Here is a 7,055-nt window from a genome sequence, read left to right on the forward strand (position 1 = left end):
AGGAGGAGCCTTCAATCATTTTCAGATATAGTTACATTTAAACTTTTAAAAGTTTTTAAAACGTTATCCTTACATTGCTGGTTGGCCTTTATGCCTACGATAACTAAATTTTTGCTCTTCTCCTCCATGGCTCTGGGATAACCGAATTTGACATGTGACACTCTGGCTTTTAATAGGTCATGTTCCTTCTTTAGCTCTTTGTTATCATTTGAAAGAGTCTCAACTGCTTTCTGAAGCTTTTCCATCAGAGAACTATTAAAAGACACTGAGTTTTTCAACTCTTTAAACATTCCCTTTACCGCCCTCATGATGTCAAGGTTAGATGGATTTTGTAGGTCAAACAGGTCTTCAAAGCCGAGTGCATTAGTATGTACCTCCGGGATTTCATATAGCGTGCTTCTTCTGTTTGTCACAGTGCTGTTTCTTCTTATATTCGATGAAAGATCAGCAGCTAAGCAATCAACACATGCGCATTTTTGAGTTGTCGGACGTAGTTCATAGGCGGAGAACTCAGCTGCACTAAGTCCAGAGCAGTCTTTGTGGAACCATCTGGAACACGTTCCAGCACATTGGATCTTATATTGCAACTTAGTTAAGTTACGATTGCACTTGCCGCAACTAATAGATTTCCTTCTGTTAGTCATAATCCTAAGTCCGGAACTGCTCCACGTCTCAAAGTCCAAACTGGGATCGCCGACGTATTAGAGCTTCTAAGTGCTTTAAACGTATTACTTAGGTAATATCAACTCAAAAAAAACCTCACCAGTTGACTGCGTAGGTCGTAAACTAAAGCTGAGACTTAGTAAAACTCACCCAGTTACAAGAAAAACTAACCAAATTAGGCAAAACACTTGGAGAGCAGCTTAATACGTCTTGTGCATGCGACTCTTAGCTTTGAGTTTGTATGTTTTATTTTTTGGAATGATATTTTTATTTTAATGTGTTAACATATTCCTTCAAGCAGCATTTTTTTTCATGAACAAGTAAATTAAATTGTCAGTATTTAAATTTTTCCCAATGAGTTAAAATAATTTTATACCATTATTCACAAATTTTGTAAGCTCGGTTTTGTTACGTCTACTGCTCGTGCCGAATTCTACTTTTCAAATATGTTGTAGATTTGATTTTTGCGGTCTTTTGCTTGGAAAATATATGAGCAGCGTAATCCTGATCTGATTTTATCCCATTCTTCTTTATATTTGCGATCGTTGTTGTGCTCAATTTTGTTGCATCTGCGGCTCGCTCTATCACATTCTCAATTTGAAGTGCAATTCCGTTTCGGACTTGATGTTTATGTCCCATTATTTATGATTAATTATAATAATATTTGTTAATTATTAAACTTGTTAATAATACAATAAACTCTACAAGATTTTTTTAAAATTTTTGGGAATGAAAGTATATACACGAATATAAAAATATAATAATATGCTGCTGAAATAAATCATTTGTTAATTTCTGAACGTATAAAAATACATAGCAGACTGTTAATTTCTGAAGGCGATGGTAAAGTTTCTAACCTAATATTGATTGGCAAAAATATCTACGCCATACGTTTTTTCTCACCTGGATGACGTAACTACAAATGGGTGTAATTTCGACTTTAAGAGAGCAGAATTACCTTTTTGAGAGTACACGGACTATCAAGCATCTGATATACAAAATGCGGCCATGTTCCATAGTTCTTTAGCTTGCAGACCCTTTCTTTTTACTTTCATTAATAAAATTTTGCGAAAAATCTGACCAAAATTTATCTGTTCTCATATTTCCCGCAAAATGTTTTCTTGTTGTAGTAGTTTCAGCTTTGATTAGCAGCAGTGGACAACAGAACATGCTGATGGATTGAAAATTAATAAACTGCACCCAGGTATTTAGTAATACCATAGAATCCTAGATGGAAAATATGGCAAAATGGAGTAAGATTTTATATAATTCAAAATATGCTTTCTATTTCTAGATATTGGAGTCCAAAATAATTTACTCAGTAGATTTCAATATGCAACATAATTCATCTTGTTTCTATATAGACTTTTTGACAGCCTCATAGTCAAAACTTACTCTAAAGCCGACGCCAAACCTAAAAGAAAAGCAATTTCAGCAAATTCAATCCATGAGCAATTTTGGATTCTATACAAATCTTAAGGTCTGAAATTTTCCAATAATTTGAAGGTAAATAGAAAAATGATAACACCTATAAATTTTACTTTTAACGTATGTACTTATTGCCTCTTTCATTACTAATTTGTTGATAGTTATTTCATTTATAACATTTAGTAAGAAACACTAATAGTGAATTTAGTAGGTGATAATTCCTTGGTGATTTTATAAAATTTTTATTGAATTTGTACATTTACTGTAATCTTTTGCCACACCCTGATTAAATTTTAATTTACATAGTTTGTTCTCCATGCAACAAAGTTCCTAATTAAATTAATTTGTAAGTTTATACATTATAGAATTTGGAAAAAAAATTATATTTTATTTATTGTTTTAACAAGCGTTTACAACTGTTAATTTTTATTGTATGAATTTTTTGTGATAATATCTTTTTATAATGTTGTACTACATTTTGTGAATATGTTTTGTTCTAAAAACCCATCTATTTAATATGGGAATAACAAAAAGTTCCATTTTAACAATTTTTCAATGTCTAGGTTCTATTTCTAGTTCTATTTCTGAAAGAACCAAATATTTCTCACTAGTTTTAAGCGCATGGTATAGTAGAGCGCAATTCAAATTTGATATAAAATAAAACCTTTACGTTTCGAAGCGCAACAATTTTATGTTACGCAGCGAAGTTCGGTGTTTCGATAAATTATCGCTTAATAAAGCATTGTGGTATAACCTATAGTATAACATTCTGCCGTTCCATCATTTTCGTGTACGATTTTTAATTTATTTAAAGTTGAGTAATATCGAAACAATAACGATAGAAATTGCTGCAGCAGTATACAGATTGTTATAAAATTCGGTCCAAATATTTTAAGAGCGTATTGTTGGAGTCAAAATAGGTTTTTTTTTCATATAAAAATTCCTATAAACTGTAAACGTGTGTCTTAAAATGCGCCCCCTCAGAGCTGGAGCCCGCTCAAATTGCTTGAGGAAAATCGATTATTTGGAACGACTACAGTTATGCGTCAAATCTTTTGAAAATTTGCAACTTCTCGTTGTTTTGGGTCCTCTTGACATTTTCCATCCCAAAAATAGTATAAACCCAACTTTAGGGAAGGATTCAAGGGGACTTACTAGCTAGCATCTATTTCTCAAACTAGGTAGGCGATTCCACTTAATTAAGGTGATATTATTGATTTTCTTTATTGTAATTTTAGGATGTCTACCCCACATAAAAATTCGTGAGTTTTTAAACAATTTGCGCAAAAGTGAAAGTCATGACAACTGCAGTAAGTCCCGTCGTGTGTATCTCTCTTGTCAATTAAACTTGGAAAAGCTATGGAAAATGTTTAACGATAAGCATGCCAATTTCCGTGCGTCGAAATCAATGTTTAAGAGAATTTTCTATTTCGTCACCCGCTTCCGTCGTTTGTGAAACTTGCTTAAACTTATTTATTTATTTATTTATTATTACAGCATCAACAGCCAATTATAGATACTGAAATTACCTATAGCTAATAAATTCAAAATAATCAGAAGCACTAAGTGAACAATACAAAATCCTAAATAGCTCTTAGAAAATTAAAAGTATTTCTTTGTCTAGTTTTCCCAGCATTGACAAAAAATGGAAGCATTGAAAGTATTTCTGGAGAGTTAATTTTATTTGTTAAGATTTTATACATATACACAAGGCAAATTTCTTGGTGTCTATTTTCCAGTGAGAGCCTATTAAATTCCTACAATAACAATAAATTGTTATAGCCCTGACTTGGATAATATCCATACTTTTTGAAAAACATCAATTTCAGAAATTTACGTCAAATAATTTTAAACAACACTCAATACTCAAACCCTTGGTAGACCTGACGATAAATATTTAAAAACATTGTTCTATGTGCTTTATTTACAAACTCAACAATATTGTCTGTATGAGTCAAATTGCAGTCCACAATAATACCCAAGTTTTTCTCATGTTTACGGTCTTGTACTAGTGTACCATTAATGCTATACTCGTATTTAAACAGATTTTTATTAAGTGTTGGAGATATAGAACAATACTTTTTGTCATTAAAACTAAAATCATTTAAGTTACACCAGTCTACAACACTGTAAATTTCTTTGCAAAACATGACAATCCTCTAATGTACTAATTTCGATATACACTTATCAGCAAAACATAAGGACATTGAATTACCTTTGACATACAATATCAATTGAATTACCTATAGCAATTAAAAACCAAAGGGCTCCCAAACTGGATCCTTGGGGAACCCCAGAGGTACTAGTATAAATATTAGACTTTGCACCCCTGACTAAAAATATGCAAAAAAGGCTTTACTAAGAAATCAACACAACCCTTAATAATATATCCAGGAACACCATCAGGTCCAACAGATCTACTTCCTTTCAATTTCTTAATGGCATTCATAATCTCTGTTTCTGTGAAAGCTCTATAACAAAAAAAGGTTTTGGAGCGTACCTCATCCTGGCAGAGAGGTATGGCAGTTGAAAAAACAGAACAAAAATACTGGGCGAACAAGTCTGCAATGTTTTCAGCGCCATTTACAGAGAGGTTGTTATAAGTCATTTGGGCAAGTACGAATAAAAGACCAGAAAAATTTGGGATGTGTATCCATGCTTCTTTCAGCGTTAGTTTTATATTCTCCATATGCTTTTTTTATACTTAATTTAATTGTTTGCCTAATCTTTTTATATTTATCCCAGCAATATCCAACTTTAGTTTTTTTAAACTTCCTTAAATAACATTCCTTATCTTTAATTATTTCACCATTATACCACACAGGAAATACTTTCCCAACTTGTGTTGATATGGATACATATTAACTTAAAAAATGCTATAAAACAAAAGCCTGAAAGCAAAGCCAAACTGCTGACAGATCTATTTTTTTTTCTTCCGTTTTTTGGCCTTGTGCTTGGCACATTTAGCCACGTGTTCCAATATAGGAACTCATTCATAATAGGAGAACAGGTTGCTAATATAGTATTTAAATAATTATACTATTGGGTAGTATGACATTGTATCTAATAAAAAGAGTACAAAAAAAGGAATAGTGCAAGAAAGATTAATACTAGGGATCTTAGACAGGGTCACACGCTTCTCGTCCTGGAGCCAATGCAGGACATTTTTTAAAACAGAACATAGGGGGGCTCGGATAGGTAGGTAAACAATAGGGAAAAAACAAAGGGATCTCTAAGTAACTTATATTACCTTATATTATATTTACTTATATTAACTTATATTTTCCTTTTGGACAATTTCAAAAATTTTATGAAAATAGACTCCATTCTATCGTCGGCAATTACGTTTGCCATAAGTGAAGTATGACACATAGGAAGCAAGCCAAGCTCTTTCAATTTATTATGCAGAAACATCACTGCGTCCATATTATTTTTACATTCAAATAAAATATGGTTCAAATCATCAATTGACTGGTTGTCACAGTTACATATATATGAGTCATTTATTCCTAATTTATGTAAATATTTATTAAAATTACCATGACCCACTAGAAATCTGAAGAAAGATGTTGTCAAATATCTTCGAAAGTTACATTTGGAAACCATACTATAACTGCTAAGGGACGCTTTTATTGAAGTGTATGTATTTGAAGTATTTGCTAAATATGCAAGATATTTTCTTTTCCAAGTTTCTGAAGACCTCTTTCGGATAATTGGAACTATATCACTAAAGTGTACTTTGGAAAGAATCCTATCTGTCTTAATTGCTTCCTTGGCCTCTTTATCTGCCAATTCATTTCCTAGCAATCCTGTGTGTCCTTTTAACCAAATGAATACTACCTTAGTATTATGTTTATCAAGATTACTGATAGCCTCTCGAATCTTAAAAATAACTGGGTGTTTAAAATTATGTCCATTTTTTAGTGATTGCAAAACTGATTTTGAATCAGAAAGTATTAAAAAGTTTGAAATTATATTAGCATCACTAATAAATTCCAGGGCCCTTAATATTGCTAATGCCTCTGCAGTAAAAATAGAAGCATAATCCTCACACTTGTATTTTCTTTTAATATTAATTTTCGGAATAATAAAGGCACAACCTGTACCATCAGCAGTTTTTGATCCATCTGTGTATATTTCTAAGTAATTTTGAAATTTACTCAAAGTATCCTTAAGAATAGTTTGATTGGCCTCATGACAGTTCGTAAATGTAGGAAATATTATTGTGGGGTCAAAAAAATTAACCCCAAAAGCTAATTCGTACATCCATAGTATATTTGTTTCATTAATGAATTGATGGAGGTATTTTGTTTCAGTATAAGCTTCAGCCAATGGAGGACTGTTTTTATTCAACCAATATTTATTAGTTAAATTAGACATACCCAGTTTGTGAATTTTAGCTATTAGTGGGTTATTCCGATATTGCACATTTTTAATCAAAAGTTTTTCTGCTAAAGTTTTTCGTCTTATCTCTAATGGTAGCTCATTAGTCTCTGCCAGTAATGCTTCAATCGGCGTGGATCTTAAGGCGCCTGTGACTAATCTTAAAGCTCTATATTGTATACGATCAACCTTTAGTAGTCTCGTTTTAGTAGCAGAACCATAAAAAATTGAGCCGTTATCCAGCAACGATCTAGTAAATGCTCGATAGAACATTAAAGATGTCTTAAGATCAGAGCCCCATTTTCGGGCAGTGACTGATTTTAAAATATTCAAGCTCTTTTCAGCTTTTTGTAAGATATAATTTATATGGGTATTCCATGTCAATTTTTGGTCTAAATATACACCAAGGTATTTTAGTTCTTTTATCCATGGAAGGGTAATATTACTTAAAATTATTTGATTTTGTATTTGTAGATTGTGTCGTGTGAAAATTACTAAGGCTGATTTTTTGCTAGAAATACTAAATCCATTGCTTGGAAAATATTTATTACAAATATACATAACATGGTTAAGATTCTTTC

Source organism: Anthonomus grandis, chromosome 6 (assembly GCF_022605725.1).
Source record: "Anthonomus grandis grandis chromosome 6, icAntGran1.3, whole genome shotgun sequence".
Lineage (NCBI taxonomy): Eukaryota > Metazoa > Arthropoda > Insecta > Coleoptera > Curculionidae > Anthonomus > Anthonomus grandis.